This window comes from Tursiops truncatus, chromosome 4 (assembly GCF_011762595.2).
Source record: "Tursiops truncatus isolate mTurTru1 chromosome 4, mTurTru1.mat.Y, whole genome shotgun sequence".
NCBI classification, from domain to species: domain Eukaryota; kingdom Metazoa; phylum Chordata; class Mammalia; order Artiodactyla; family Delphinidae; genus Tursiops; species Tursiops truncatus.
Window position 1 is genome coordinate 116198070 of NC_047037.1, and position 17467 is coordinate 116215536.

Below are 17467 nucleotides of genomic sequence, written 5' to 3' on the forward strand. Positions count from 1 at the left end.
TTCACTCTTATTTCATCTGTTTAATATGTCCTACACTGTTAAATAGAGTTCTTCTTCCAAATGACCTATATGCTTTCATACATTTCTCTTTTTTTGCTTATGATATTATCTCTGCTTGAGAATCCCTTGATAGTCTTCTCCACCTAACTGAATCCTATAGTTTATTCAAGATGAAGAATACCATTATATTCTATCTCTTTGGCATATGGATTATTTGGAACTAAAGACAGTTGAGAACCAGCAGACACAGAGAAAGCTCTTTGCCTCCCCCTAACTTCCAGAAAAAATAAAGTATGAACTTCCCCTTTTGTAAAGGAAATATACATTTATATAGGAAATTTCTATTTGTAGAGATGTCTCCAAACCAGAAAGAGAGCTACTTCCAGGAGACAACTCACCACCCCAGAGACTCTTATCTGCATAACAGTAGGCCCCTTATTTACCAGACATCTCCCCCTCTCCCCTCCTCATAACTTGCCTCCCTCACCAGCAGCCCCAAACCCTTCTTCCTTTGTTTAACCTAAGTTGGTATATAAGCCTCAAGCATCTGACAGCCTCCTAGAGCCAAATTTGTCTTTGTGAATTCTCATGCACCTACAGGTATTTAAAACTATTTTTTCTTGTTAGTCTGTGTTTTTCTTTGCCTCCCGGTATACACAGGAGTATTGTTTTCCTCTCCCGCTGCGGAGCACAGGCTTCAGACGCGCAGGCCCAGCGGCCATGGCTCACGGGCTCAGCCTCTACGCGGCATGTGGGATCTTCCCGGACCGGGGCACGAACCCACGTGCCCTGCATCAGCAGGTGGACTCTCAGCCACTGCGCCACCAGGGAAGCCTGTTAGTCTGTGTTTAATCAGTTTGCTCTTTTGGGCCCCAGCCTTGAACCTAGGAAGGTGGAAGAAGAGGGATTTTTCTCCCCACGAAGGCCCACCCCAAACATGTCTTCTTCTTCAAAATGCTTTCCTCTTGATGTTCCTAGCACATCACTTCACACATGAGTAGGAAGTTGAATATACTTAATCTGTTCACAATTACGACTAATAGAGGTTCAAAAGTGAAGCTATATCAAGACTCTAGAAGTAAAAGTTTTAAGGTTAAATAGTCCACTTTTGTTCCCAATTTGTAAAGTACTCAAGTTTTCATCCGCTCTTTCTTTACATCCCTATTGCCCTTAGTGACTGCTCCCTTGAAACATCTAACATACATCTCGTCTCTCACCTTACACAAAAGCAGATATAATCCATTTGTGACTTTTCAGGCCCTGTATAATAATCATTAAGGGTTGTTGAACAGTGAAGGAAGAAAGGAAGCATAACCCAGCAGGACCCTATGGGGCCTTTCCAGGACAGACCCCTCCCCCATATCCTCTGCTTTAGCTCTGCTCTGAAGTACCTAGATAATAGTATCTGATGCACATTTTCTGAGTCGTTTTACAGATGCTAAAACCCCCACTAAATGGAAGAAATTAACAACTTGAAAACGGAGAGCAAGTAGCCCCCCGACCTACTGGAGCCTACGGATTGATCATGTTAACCCCTGTGACACTGCCCTGTTACCTCACCATCAACCAGTCAGAGAACTGTGTGAGCGGATCTCACACCCTGGGACCCCACTCCCTTACCTTGCCCTTAAAAATGTTTTCCTGAAACCCATCAGGGAGTTTGGGTTTTTGGAGCACTAGCTGTTCTGACTCCTTATAGGCGCCAAAGCTGCACTTTCCTTCATCACCACCCGGTGTATTGGCTTTACTGCGAGCTGGTGAGCTGACCTGACCCAAGTTTGGTTCAGTAACAGAAAGAAGGAAGGGAGGAAGGAAGGAAGGGAGGAATGGAGGGAGGGAGGGAGGGAGGGAGGGAGGAAGAAAGAAAGAAATTGTAAATGAAAAATGGAGAAACTGTTGGGGAGGAGAAAGTGTCCCTACACCCTCTCAGGGTCTCTGGCTGGGTCTGAAAATTAAACTGACAAAGACAGATTAACAGGAGAAAAAGATACAGATATATTTAATCTAAGTTTGACATCACATGGGATCCTTCATGACAAGAAGACGACTCAAAGAAACAGACCTGAGTATTTCATGCTAGGTTTTACCAAGAGTAGACAGTCATAGAGGAGTATGATGGGTTAGGGGAGGTCAGATGACCTTCCTGCTTCTCCTGTTTTCTCAAACTCCTTAGGCTTGAAATATTCACTATTCCAATAGGCTTCTGTTGGTTACATTGCAGCAAGCATTTGTATATGGAATTGCTCTTTAAAAGCAGGAAATCTGCTTCTTTACCAACACAGGTTTGTAGATTCTCTTTCATTTTCTTGCCTAAAACGTCAGCTCTGTAAATTGTTGTAGCAGCTTAATAAACAAATACTAAGTTGTGATCTCCCTGAGGACACCTATGTCTTATTCGGTGATATTTCTCAAGAACTTCATGACTACTGGGTAGGCAAGCTGGCCTACATTTAATTGAGAATGTATTGTGATTAATTCTCTTTGGACCAGTGGAGCCCTTGCTCTCTTTGTCCATCCACATGGCAAAACTGTGGGAAGAATAACAATCAGAGAGATCTGAAAATTGCTCATTTGATGTATTTTACTGGTACATGAAAGGACAAAAGCCTAGGAAATCACTCTCTGCATTGAATGCCATTTGCCTCAGATCAATAATATTCAGAAAATGCGTTCACAGGATAAATGAGAATCGTCTTGCCTCCAAACCACAGCACAAAAGGAAAAAAGATATACTGTAATAAGATAACTTTTGTCAGTCACAATGCACTGCTTTCAGAAGGCTGTTTTCCATGCCTCCTTAGTTGTTCCTATTACATTCTAGTAACTGCTAAGATTGAGATGTACCAAAGTTAGGTTGAATGTTTAGGAAACACGAACTTAGGTGGTCTTATGATTTGTTAACTTATTAAAAGGCATGTTATTTCCTGGACAAACTAAATGAGAACACTGACATCTCCTTATATTTTTAAAGTTCTGTGGTTCATTTGTCAAACTGTAGTACATACCAGACTCAAAACCTCCCTCACTTCTTTCTTACCCCATGCCTGGTTTTAATCTCAGATTTAAGTTTAGATGGTGAATTGCCTTAGAAGGCTGGTAAATTAGTTTTAATGTTTCTTAAACACCAAATACGAGTGGATCATTCTGCTAGATGCTTTACGTATTCTACCCAATTTAGCCCTTAAACAACCATTCTGAGGCCTATGTTTTTGTTTCTATTTATACTTGCGGAAACTAAATATTAAGCAACCCAGTAACCACGGGCCCACCTCACTTACCCCCATCAACCCCGCCAAACAAATCTGAGGTTGCCTATTAGAAGCCCCATCAGAGTTCATGATCTTTCCATTGTTCCAGACCTTTCCATTGTATCCAACCCATGGCAGTTTTAAATGGCATCCTCTTTATAAAACAGGGTCAGACTAGGTTTTCTCCACCTACCCGCCCCATCTCCCCAAAAATTGTACAATCTGAAAGCAATTCTTCTTATTCCTTCAATCTCCCAGATGAACCAACCTCAAAATAGGTCCAACCAAGAGCCACTTGGTCTAGTGAAAAGTTTGGTACCAGCTGAGGAATTACAGGATCTGAGTTCCCGCCACCCCTGACTCTAACTGGCCGTGTAACCTGTGCCCAATTAGTCAACTCCTCTAAGCCTCACATTCCTCATCTTTAAATAAGAAGGTTAACCATCCAGTTCCACAGGATATTTTTGTCTGATTTATAATGGAATTTCTAAGAGAGTAGGTATATTTTATGTTTCTTTTAAATTAGCATTTAATCAGTAAACTGCAAAGTAGGGACGTTGCCCACAACCTTAAAAAATGACAGCACAGTCTCTCAACCACACTCTAATGTCATTTGGATTTTGTCCTCCCACAAATCCCTTTTTTTAAAAAGAACGAAATAGAGACACAGATGTAGAGAACAAACGTATGGACACCAAAGGGGGAAAGCGGCGGGTGGTGATGGGATGAAATTGGGAAATTGGGATTGACATATATACACTAATATGTATAAAATACGTAACTAATAAGAACCTGCTGTATAAAAATAAATAAATAATTTTTTTTAAAAAAAGAATACAATGATTTAAAAAACTCATTAATGTGTTTTTGTTTATTATTTGGCATTTCAAATGTGCTGTTCCTATATTGAAATACCAATATCCAAAGCCTACTGAAAGAGAGTGGATTCTTTGAGATGTTCCAAGTCGAGCAGCACCTTAATGATCAGACAGTAATAAGTCGGGATGACAGCGCTGCCCATGGTGCATTTCATGGTGCGAATGGTACGGACTTAGCAGAGTCCCATTAAATTAATGAGAAGCCCTGGCCTTTTTGGCCAGCAGGAGTGAGCAACATAATGGAGCCATCCAAACACCTTTCCATCCCTAGGAATGAAAGGCGAGATTGAAAGGACAACCAGTTCAGTTACGTGTTTGGCTTTCCACACAATTTATCCCCAAGATCAGGCTGTTACTCCATTTTTCCCTCAGTTGGGTTTTCAAGATCAGCAGCTGCTAAAATAGCCTTTTTAAGGTATTTTAGGTTGTTGACACCCTTGTCTCCTGAATACATAATAAATAAAAGGACCAGGAATCCCTCCAGAACTCTAGCACTGTCCAGTGAAGGTGTCCTTTGAATTGGGATTCATAAAGTGGGCTTTCACTTGATGTTCTGCTTGTTTTTACCATCAGTCAACAAAGGGTCTGCTATAAAAAGGGAGGCATCTCGATTAGTTAAAGGTAAATAAATAAATGAAATGGGAATCTAATTTTGCTTGAGGCAGAATGCCAAAATGGGAGAAATGTTGGATTAGGAATTAGGCGAGTTGTGCTACCAAGAACCTGCGCAGCCAGGAACAACTGATGGCCTCTCTCAAGACCTCAGTCTCTTCGTTGATAAGAGAATTGGTTTGACAATATGATGCATAAATTTTTCCAACATTTTGAAATATATGGCTCTCTTTGAAAATGAAGAGAAATATGGTCAATGAGTAGGTAGCAGATGCTGTTGTTGAAAATAAATATCCCAGGATTTATCTTTTCTTGGGCATAGATCTTCTTCTGTAAATGAGAATAGTATTCTACACTGTTTTCCTCCCAGTGAACACACAGACTCGAATCCGTGGAAATTTTATTTATGTATTAAGGGTAGGCATACAGAACATTTTTCATATTGCCACTGTTAGTATTCTACACCATGACTCATATCACCTGTTAGACAACATTGATCAACTAGTCTTGACACAATTTGTTTTTCTACTTTCTTTAGTCCATAATTTAATTCTCTTAACCACCAGGAACAAATCGTCAGACATCACTTTGAAAGAGTTCATGTCTTATCATCTTTTTCACCATAGATCATGCAGTGACTGCATTTCCATTTAGTGAATTAATCCTCTATGTCTTTTCTGATTCCTAATACTGCCTTGCCTCATCATCCCAATACTCATTAACATCTTACCCAGAGAATGGAAGTTTAAAGAAAACTGTTGAAGATCAAAGATAATTTATGGGTTTGAATAGAAGTTTTAAATTACAGAAACCAGTAACATTAACATTTACATGAAGAAACATATAAGGGATTTCTGGATCTGTATGTTCTACAGACTTCTGACAGAGCTAAAGCCCCAGGAAAATAATAAGATCAAAATTTAATATGCAGTTTCTTTGTAGGTTTTTATAAAAGTCTGCTAAGAAGAGAAATAACAGACTTGAATATGTATTATCTGTTAAGCACTTTACCGTATTAGCTTGTTTTATCTCATATTAGCCCTAAAAGTATTATATTATGAGTTCTGATTTACAAATAACAAAACTGAGACTAAGTGAGGTAAAGTAATGAATGCATAGTCTTATAGCTAGGAAACAGCAGAATCAGTATTCCAACTCTGGTCTTGAGGACTCTAAAAATGATATGTTTTTTTTTCACAGTATGTCACTGCAAGAGCATTTGTGTGTGTGTGTGTGTGTGTGTGTGTTCTGTATTTTTCAAGAGAATTGCAAAAACCTATTGGATTGTCCCTTTTTTCTCTTTGGTCTTCTTACTTTTCTTTCTCTCTTCCTCCTTAAGTTCAAAGTGAAGGCTTTTTATTTCAATTCTTTCCAAACTGCCAAGATTCTGAACCTAATAATAAAATATTATTTATATATTCATATTAAAGTGTAGTTGATTTATTACCAATAATAATAAACAATTATCTTATTCCATTATTATAGCTAGCATATATTGAGAACAATATAGCCTAAACCCTTGGCAAGCATCCTCTCACTTAATGCATGATAAGGATAGGTGCTATAATAAACGTTTACACTTGAAAACAAAAGTTTAAGGAGACTTAGAAACTTACCTAAAATAAAAATTCTTGGTTGTTTCTAAAGAGAAAAAAAAATCTCATATCTGTTTAATTATAAAGCTTGTATTCTTGACCACTATGAAGAAATCTAGAACTGAGAAAGGAAATATATGGTAATTTTTTAATTGCAAGTAGATGGGATTTAATTATATTCAGTTGTATTTTTAAAAAAATTTTGGTTGTTGATCTTTATTCTAAAAAGTCCCTTTAACTTCTTGCTCTTCAAAAAACTGCTTGTTCTACACTTAGGAAAGACAAAAACAGAATAACCAACCCAACCGAACAAAATGTTGCTGATATTATGTTATAGCACTGCCATCCAGTGGCCATTAAGGGAAACACATAGCAAATGCTTCATGGCTGCAAATGATCATTAGTGCAATTATTTAAATATAAAATAAAATGCTGAGTTGAAAAGAAATATTTGAGTAGTAAAGTTCAATTTTATTATTTACCCTGGACCTGAGGCACCTCAAAGTGAATAAACTAACCCTGTCTGTGTCATGATGTAATTGTTAGTGCTTTAAACAATTTTAAAACGCAAATAAAAGAAAATGAAGACATTTGTGCAATTGGGAATGTCTCTTTAAATTTTGTAAATGTTTTAGTTCAACACAATTTTTATTAGCATATATGTTGCAAAACCATGTTGAAATTGCCCATGTAAATGCAGTGCTGGGCTTGGTGATTGATGTGTACAAAGAGCAAAACCAACTGGTTTTCGGTTCTTAGGGCGTGGATGCTACTATTAAACACAGCCTCTTGAATTTGTTTTATTGCATGTAGATTAATGTGAATACTTCATTTTTCATTATTTGTTGGTTTTGTTTTGTTTGTTTCTATGTTTGTTCAAACATTTTTTTCTTTATTTATTGGTTTATTTAAACCACTGGCGCTAAAGACATCTGTCCATAATGAAAGGCAAAATCCAGAGCTCTTGAATTCAAAACTGTTTCAAATCATGAATTGGAAGAAGCTTTGATTACTCATTTAGAAAATATTTATTAAGATTTGGTGAGGTGCTACACATATAGTAAATACGGCATAGTCTTGCCTTCAAAGTAATTACTGTTCACTTCAGAAAACAAAAACACAAATATACAAAGCAACATTCACAATGTGAGGAACAGGCATGGAATCCAGTCTTCTTGTTCATAGGAATTATCTCAAGAAGCCAGCAAGTGCTTCACACATGGTAAAGACCCAATTGTTGCTGGATGAATGAATGGAGCAGTATAATTGAGGTAAGTATGAGGTGTAACATAACACCCACTCACAATCTGAGAGGTTGCAGTAGGTTGTCTAGAGCAGGAAACTAGGCTAAGTTGTGATTGGGGGTAAGTAGTCAAGAGTCATACTAAGCGAGGTGAGTCAGAAAAAGAAAGACAAATACCATATGATATCACTTACATGTGGAATCTAAAATATGACACTAATGAACATATCTATGAAACAGAAACAGATAGACATAAAGAACAGACTTGTGGTTGCCAAGGGTAGGTGGAGGGGGGAGGGAAGGATTGGGAGTTTGAGGTAAGCAGATGCAAACTAGTGTATACAGAATGGATAAACAATAGGGTCTTACTGTATAGCACAGGGAACCATATTTAATACCCTGTGATAAGCCATAATGGAAAAGAATATATATGTATAACTGAATCACTCTGCCGTACAGCAGAAATTAACACAACATTGTAAATCAACTATACTTCAAATAAAATTTAAAAATAAACAAGATAAAATACAGGAATGAGAAAACAGGGGAGTGTACAAACTAAAAAAGAAAGAAAAGAGAGAGAGAGACAGAGGGAGAGAGAGAGACAGAAAGATGTGTTTCAGGCAGAGATCAGTAGGTGGAAAGGTCTGGGGGTGACCCTAGAATTATTTAATTCAGGTCATTTGAATAGTAAAGAAACTGTAAGTAAATGACTTGCTGAAAGTCACATCATGAGCAGTGTCGCAATCAAGTTTAGACTGGGTCTTCCGATTCCCTCTCTAATCTACCTTGATTTATTAGTGCAACAGTGAATGAACTTTTCTAAGGGGAAAAAAAGAATGGGCTTCAAATGTGATGGTAGTGAAAACGGGATTAAAGGAGCCAATGAGAAAGACACTGTAAGGAATGGCACCAAAGACGGAGGAGAGCTTAAACAAGCTTTATTTGGGAACGCTCCCGGGCGAGGTTCACTGGTCCGAGAGAAAGGGGCCAGAGAAGTCGCGCCCGGGCGAGGGTTTGGGCAGAATTTATAGGGGAAGAAGGGAAAGGGGTGTGGTGAAACTGGGAGGGCGCAGGGTAGTCCTTATTTGGTGGTCTCTTCGGATATCGTGGCAATATCTGGTGCCGGTTGCATCAGTCTTGGGACGGTTAGTCCTGCCCCTCGAAAGGCGGGAAGGCTGGGCTGGGTGGAAAGTCCCCAGGTCAGTTCCTGGAGCTCGGTGGGTGGGAGCTCCAGGTCAATTCCGAGAACTGGGTGTGTGGATGCAACCTGTGAGTCTGATTGCGTTCCCCTGCCTCGGGCCATTTGGCCTTACAGACATGTTGTGGAAAGAATCTGCAGTACTCAGCTAATGATTGGACAGAGATGGACTCTGAGGATGGTCAGCTTACAAGGGACAAAACATGAGAAGCAAAAGCAAACCATCTGCTGAACCTTGAGAGCATTTCCTCTGTTAACTACATACCCATTCATTAATGCTGCTACTGTTAATAAGAATAAGAACCATGCAGGAAGGGAACAGCCCTGGAGGGCAATGTTGCCAAATGGTTGAGGAACAGCCTCTGAGGCCTAATAACATTGTAGGCAGTATATACACAAGACACATTTACTGAGGGCTGACAGCATAATGCCACTATGGGGAAGCCAAAGAAAATGGAAGAAATGATTCCCTTTCACTAGTAACTTACACTCAGTTGGAGGGCTTTTTACAAAACTTTGCAGAAATGGGCAATTAAAAACATCCCAGGGCAGCAATAGCACAATGGGGAGACATCATGGTGCACGTGCAGTGGTCTGAATCTAAAAAAGCCCATGTTCTCACCCCAGCTCTGCAGATCAGGGCTGTTGCAGACTCCATGCTGGTCATGCTGTGCTGTGCACTGTTGTCATACATTTCCATAGTTGTGGTGAAAATGTCTGGCTCGGGGAAGTAAAGTATCCTGAATAAGATAGGTCTTATCTTATCTTATCTTAAAATTCTCACAAAATAGTCAGTTTGGCCAGTGGGAGGGCTGCCATCACTTGACCTCTTTGTGTTTCATGTTCCTTGCATCTAAAATTGAGTGAGTTGGTCTTTCAAGGACCCCTGTCAGTCCTCTTCCTACTCACTATGTTAGTGTAGTGCACGCTTTACTTGGCTGTTGAGAGAAGGTCAAATGGAGAAGCAGAACAGCATGCTTTTTGTAGCCCCTTCATCAGGCCATATGCTGGTCTTTGAAGCCACACCCTCAGTCAGATGCGGCCACTCATCATCCACACTGAGCTCTCCTAGCCAGCCTCTGCCTTGAGCCCTGGTAACTGGTTAAACAAAGCACTTCAGAGGCTACTCCTCCCTGATCCATGACTTATAACTAGCATCTAAAATCCTAACTTGTGATTTGGCTTTTACTTTATGTGTCCTTCCTCTGAAATTACTAGCCTGATCTCCTAAGGAAAATACACTACGAAGTCACTAGCCTTCTTTGAAAACTTGATGTTGGAGAAGACTTAAAGGGACTGGAGTTGGGCCCGGAAGAAACTATTGGACTAAACTGGTTGAGAGAATATCTTGTTCACAGATGGCATAAGGGGCTCTTCTTGGCTGAATGAAGGGAATTTTAAGAAAAAAATAATGTGAATATTAAGTATAGGACAAAGAGTTAAAATTTACTTAATATACAGTTTTGACCCTCAGTAGATATTTTTAGTGCAGTCAAACCTCAGAGAGATTGCAGGTTTGGTTCCAGACCACCACAGTAAGGCAAATATGGCAAGAAAATGAGTCACACATTTTTGGGCTATAAATGCATATAAAAGTTATGTTTACACTATACTGTAGTCTATTAAGTGTGCCATAGCATTATGTCTAAAAAAACAATGTACAGACCTTAACTTAAAAATACTTTATTATTAAACAATGCTAAGCATCATTTGAGCCTTCCGCAAGTCACAGTCTTTTGGCTGGTGGAGGGTCTTGCCTCAGTGTTCATGCTGCTGACTGATCATGGTGGTAGTTGCTGAAGATTGGGGTGGCCTGTGGCGATTTCTTAAAATAAGACAATAATGACGTTTGGCTCACTGATTGGCTCTTCCTTTTAGGAATGATTTCTCTGTAGCATGCAACGCTGTTTGATAGCATTTTACCCACAGTAGAACTTCTTTCAAAGTTGGGGTCGATACTCTCAAATGCAGCCCTTGCTTTATCAACTAAGTTTATGTAATATTCTAAATCCTTTGTTGTCATTTTGACAATCGATGAAGTCCGCCCTCTCACATGGGCACAGTTCATGGAGCCCCAAAACAATTACAATAGTAACAGCAAAGATCAATGATCACAGATCACCATAACGAATGTCATAATGATGAAAAAGTTTGAATTTTTGCTAAAGTTACCAAAATGTGACACAGAGACACAAAGCGAGAAAATGCTGTTCAAAAAATGGTACCAATAGGCTTGCTCGACACAGGGTTGCCACAAACCTTCAATTTGTAAAAATGCAATTATCTGTGAAGTGCAATAAAGCAAAGTACAGTAAAACAAGGTATGCCTGTAATGACTAAGGGATTTTGTGATGATCACACACCCCATTCAAGATGGTGTATGGAAGATGTGCTAAAATTTAAGAATGCTATACAACAGAACAAGTTGAAGGGTTTTGCCCTGAAGAAGTTTTACAATATGACAGTCAGTAACAACCGAAAATTAGGAGAGCTCTATACAGTAAGCAGTAAGCCAGACTTGGTGACTTTACGTAGACAAGAATTCAAAACAACCCCAAAATTGCAAATCTGAACACTTGTAAATGATGGTATGAATAACAGAAGCAAAAGGGGATCTTTTAGAAATGATGATGATTATCTCAGTTTTAGACTTTAGAAAGTTTCATGTGAGAGAAAGGCAATATCCTGTCCTGGAATCTGAACTCAGAAAGGCTTTAGGTGTCAAATATAGCAAGAGGTAGAAGATTCAAGACAAATACATATATATATATATATATTCTTGTGTATAACTTTGGAGAGAAGTCCATTGTTGGTGACCATGCATAGTAAGTCTTCTACATAGTGGAGCATTCCAGAGACTAACTCAAGGCTAAGTATTATAAGAAAGTCCACATGGTGGGACTTGAAAGGTAAAACAGGGATTAGTTTGGAGGTGTCAATGAAAGAAATGTTGTCTGCCATATCAGTAAACAAAGGATGTTGCAGCCATCAAGCCATCACATTACAGCCACCCTGACCGTGAGCCCTGAGGAAACTCAGGATGGAAACAGGATGCCTGCCATCAAGCCAGCAGCCTCTGCAGTCACCCCCAATGATGCACCCTGAGGAGACTCAGGATGAGAAAGCATAGGTTACTGGCCCCAGAGAGCCGAGGTGCATATCAAAGGAATGATTTTAGTGAGCCCAGACTCTTGCATCTTCCCATACATAGAAAAGCACTAAATCCCTTAACTTGAGATGTCTGGTTTTCTTTAACAGTAATCTTTTGATGTTCTGACTACCTGGTCTTTGTTGCAAAAACTCCTATATATCCTGGCTCCTCTCCCTTTTCTCTTCAGAGCAGTCTCTCAGAGCTATCTGAGATGCTGTGTCCCAGGCTTAAGTCCTCAGTTTTGTCCGCTGAATAAAACATAGCTATCAACTTTTAGGTTGTGCATTTCTTTCAGATGACAGAGGGTAGAAATCACTACCATCCTCATCAAATACTTAAAGAGCACCTTCTGTGTGCTGGACAATGTAGTGAACACTGGGAAGAGAAAAGGATTTACCATGATCCACTCTCAACTGCTAACATCTGGTTCTGGTGTCTGGGTGTCATCTTCAACACAAATTATATCAACTTTAGCTAACATTTATTAAAGGATCATTCTGAGTCAGTCAGAGTTCTACATGTTTTACATAGATTATCTCACTTAATCTTTATAACAACCATATAAAATAGGTCCTCATTACCATTTTACAGATAAAGGAAACAGAAAGGAGGTGTAGGAAACAGCTGACAAAACAGGTCTGACTGTTACCCTTTGAATTGCACGCTTACACAGTTGGCCCTTAGCTGGCATCTGAAACTTGAATTTGGGGAGTGTTCCCACCATTCCCCAAACTGATAAGAGTGGCCCATTTTGCCTAACTGCTTATACAAACAATGGTTTATTATGAGCACCTGATTTCTTTCTGGGAGTCTGGAATTTTGGTAGATGCTAGACAGAGGGTGCCTACATGATCAGCCCCCAATAAAAACCCTGAGCAATGAGTCTCTAATGAGCTTCCCTGGTTGACAACACTTCACTTGTATTGTTGCAACTAGTTGCTGCCAGAATTAAGTGCATCCTGGGTGGCTCCCCTGGGAGAGGACTTTGGAAGTTTGTACCTGGTTTCCTCCATACTTTGCTCCAGATGCCTTTTCTCTTTGCTGATTGTGCTTTGCATCCTTTCACTGCAATAAATCATAACTGTGAGTACAATTATTTGCTGAATCCTGTAAGCCCTTCGGGAGAAATGACATCACAGTAGTTCATCATCCTTCAAGTCTGGGGTGCTTAGAATGACTTGTTTGGTTGGAAGAGAGAAAGAGCAAGTGGTAAGGGATTAGGTGAAGGTATATAACCTAACTCCTCACTGAAACAGAACTCTTCTTCCCTCACAAATGCAGTTTTGCTCTCAGTATTGCCTCTTGAGAGGGGAATGAGAAACTGGTTGCTCTAGGGCATTGGTCTTACAAAGGAAAAGTATCATCTAGTGCAGTGATTCTCAAACTTTATCATGCATATAAATCACCTGAAGGGCTTAAGTCACTGCTGGGTCCCACCCCCTGGTTTCTGATTCAGTAGGTCTTAGGTGGGCCCACAAATTCACAGATCTAACAAGAATTTGCTGATAATGATGTTGGTAGAGCCACAGATCTACTAATTCACTAGCATCTCTAAGCACATATGGGCAAGGAGATAATACTCTGCTTTGGGAGAAGAAATGTTCAAATCACAGGATGCTTCTTGGAATACAAACACAGAACAACTGATTCTATAACAGTTACATAAGAAGTTGTTTATCTGGTTTTTTTTTAATCAGACTTCTAGCTCTTTTAACTCAAAAAACTTTTCCAGAATCATTTCCAGATTGCAACATTTGTATGTGGGGAGAACTTCTAGGGACAAGAATAGTTCAAAAAAATTCTGTGATTCTTTATTTGATGTGGATTACTATAAATTTTGTATATGAAAATTTGCATGTGTGGGCTATTCAATCATTTAAATTTCAAGCATCAATAGAACTGGTTCTCAAATCTGTAACATTCATTCTCACTTTCAGTATGAAATCTAATGATTTAGAATTTGAGCAAAGGCACTTTAAAGTAGAATGTTTAAAATTGGAATACTTTTCCCAGTTTTTAGTTCTAATGTCTTAAAATTTATAATTAAAAGTAAACTGTTTTGTGCCTATTTCCCTAATAGTAAATTCAGAGGTCATGACAGCTGGCTTGCCTACCTTAAAGAAGCTGCTTAGGCCCAATTTCCAGGGCCCATGAACCAACCTGGATTCTATCTGATTGAATCTGGGGTGAGTGATATGTTAAGTCACACTTACAGAGACTAAAGTTGTTTCTTATTTAAAAAAAAAATTGTTTAATGAGAAAACTTTGATGTATTTTGTAAGTTGAACTGACCCCAATTCTTCTAACAGTAAGAATTACCCAACTGGATTCCTATCTCTGATTTGAGGTCTTAATGTCAGACCCCTTAAACATTGAAGTGATGTAGTTTATCACTTAATGCAGGCTGAGTAAATGACTTCAGACATAACCTTTTCTTTTTTTTGTTCCCTAGGTGCAGGAAGTTGCTTTGATTACATTGCTCAGTTCAGGGCACATTTCATTTTTGCAAAACTCCTCTTGCTTTTTATTCTTTTTTCCTTCCCATCACTATTCTCATTTCCACCATGGATATTAATAAGTGCTACACCCAGATCTTTTTTTCCTATCTTTTTTCTCTTTTGGAGATCTGATCTGTAAACATTTATCAGCACATCACTGGTTCCAATTTTATGTGTGGTTACTTGTACCTTTAGAAGAACTCTATAGTTCACCAGGTCTCAAATCTTCATTTGAAGAATGAGAAATGTGAGGAGTAATTTTGTGTATCAACTTGACGGGCCACAGGGGCCCCAATATTTTGTCAAACATTATTCTAGGTGTTTTGGTAGGGGTGATTTAGGTGAGGTTAACATTTAAATTCGCAGACTGAGTAAAGTAGATTGCTCTTCATAAAGTAGGTGGGCCTCATACAGTCAACCGAAAGCCTGAACAAAACAAAATGCTGACCCTTCCCCCAGTAAGAGAGAATTCTCCTGCCTACGAGCCTTCAAATTGGCCCATCGACTCTTCCTGCCTGATGGTCTTTGAACTGGACATTACTTCTGAAGATTTTGGACACATCAGCTTCCATAATCATGTGAGCCAATTCCATATAATACATTCATTTATATTGGTTTTGTTTCTCTGGAGAATGCTGATGAATACAAGGAATATGAACTTAGGTGGTCCAAATCTTTGAAGGATGTGGTTCTAAATAATTCTGACCAGAGAAGAATGTACTAATTTTCTTTTAAAGATCCCTTCCAGTCTTGAGGTTCTAGTTTATATTGATATTCAAATTTGCAGTCTCAAAATGCAACATACATCTAAGAAAACTTCGGTTAATAGGAACACAGGATAGTTCTGGAAAGATATATCTGCAATTAAAAAAAAAAGATAAAACAGAAGCAATTATTTTAAAATTTAAGAGGAAAAGGATAACCATCTTGGGAAGGTTACTATGTTTAACCTAGTTTCAACACAGATGGAAATATTTAAAAAATGGAAAAATTCAACAAAATGAATACTACAGAGCAGTTGAACCTGGCTCAACAAGTGTAAATTGTTGTAGCTGTAGTCAAAGTCAAATCTCTGTCCCTATTTTCATAGAAGTGACTTTGGACCCCACATACAAAGACAAAGGAGAAGCTGCAATGAGATGGTAGGAGGGGTGCAATCATAATAAAATCAAATCCCATAACATCTGGGTGGATGACTCACAAACTAGAGAACAATTATACCACAGAAGTCCACACACTGGAGTGAAGGTTCTGAGCCCCACATCAGGCTTCCAAACCTGGTGTCCAGCAATGGGAGGAGGAATTCCCAGAGAATCAGACTTTGAAGGCTAGCAGGATTTGACTGCAGGACTTTGACAGGACTGAGGGAAACAGAGACTCCACTCTTGGAGGACACATATAAAGTAATGTGTGCATCAGGACCCAGAGGGAAGGAGCATTGACTCCATAGGAGACTGAACCAGACTTACCTGCTAGTGTTGGAAGGTCTCCTACAGAGGTAGGAGATGGCTGTGGCTCACCGTAAGGAAAAGGACACTGACAGCAGAAGTTCTGGTAAATACTCCTTGGCATGAGCCCTCCTGGAGTCTGCCATTAGCCCCACCAAAGAGCCTGTAGCCTCCAGTACTGGGTCTCTTCAGGCCAAACAAGCAACAGGGAGGGAACTCAGCCCCATCCATCAGGATACAAGCAGATTAAAATTTTACTGAGCTCTGCCCACCAGAACAACACCCAGTTTTACTCATCACCAGTTCCTCCCATCAGGAAGTTGGCACAAGCCTCTTAGATAACCTCATCCACCAGAGAGAAGACAGCAGAAGCAAGAAGATTTACAATCCTGCAGCCTGTGGAACGAAAACCACATTCACAGAAAGATAGACAAAATGAAAAGGCAGAGGACTATGTACCAGATGAAGGAAAAAGGTAAAACCCCAGAAAAACAAGTAAATGAAGTGGAGATAGGCAACCTTCCAGAAAAAGAATTGAGAATAATGATAGTGAAGATGATCCAGGACCTTAGAAGAAGAATGGAGGAAAAGATTGAGAAGATGTGAGAAATGTTTAACAAAGATTTAGAAGAATTAAAGAACAAACAAACAGAGATGCATAATACAATAACTAAAATGAAAAATACACTAGAAGGAATCAATAACAGAATAACTAAGGCAGAAGAACAGATAGGTGACCTGGAAGACAGAATGGTGAAAATCACAGCTGAGGAACAGAATAAGGAAATAAAATGAAAAGAAATGAAGACAGCCTAAGAGACCTCTGGAACAACATTAAATGCACCAAAATTCACATTATAGGGGTCCCAAAAGGAGAAGAAAGAGAGAAAGGACCCAAGAAAATATTTGAAGAAATTATAGTTGAAAAATTCCTTAACATGGGAAAGGAAATAGCTACCCAAGTCCAGGAAGCACAGAGAGTCCCAGACAGGATAAACCCAAGGAGAAACACACCAAAACACATAGTAATCAAAATGACAAAAATGAAAGACAAAGAAAAATTATTAAAAGCAAGAAGGGAAACATGACAAATAACATACAAGGGAACCCTCATAAGGTTAACAGCTGATTTCACAGCAGAAACTCTAAAAGCCAGAAGGGAGTGGCATGATATATTTAAAGTGATGAAAGCAAAGAACTGACAACCAAGATTACTCCACCTGGCAAGGATCTCATTCAGATTCAACAGAGAAATCAAAAGCTTTACAGAAAATCAGAAGCTTTACACACACGCAAAAGCTAAGGGAATTCAGCACCAACAAACCAGGTATACAACAAATGCTAAAGGAACTTCTCTAAGTGGGAAACAAAAGAGAAGAAAACGACCTACAAAAACAAACTCAAAACAATTAAGAAAATAGTAATAGGAACACACATAGTGATAATTACCTTAAATGTGAATGGATTAAATGCTCCAACCAAAAGACGCAGGCTTGCTGAATGGATACAAAAACTAGACCCATCTATATGCTGTCTACAAGACACCCACTTCAGACCTAGGGACACATACAGACTGAAAGTGCGGGGATGGAA

The 17467-nt window shown here is 39.2% G+C and overlaps 1 long non-coding RNA gene across 1 annotated transcript; it reads right to left on the reverse strand.

Moving 5' to 3' along the window:
* Positions 1 to 10444: 10444 nt before the first annotated feature.
* LOC141278605 (uncharacterized) lies at positions 10445 to 16604 on the reverse strand. The gene is made up of 2 exons (XR_012331569.1): positions 15896 to 16604; positions 10445 to 15284 (listed from the first exon to the last, which is right to left on the reverse strand). It is a non-coding gene; the product is annotated as an uncharacterized lncRNA (long non-coding RNA).
* Positions 16605 to 17467: the final 863 nt, after the last annotated feature.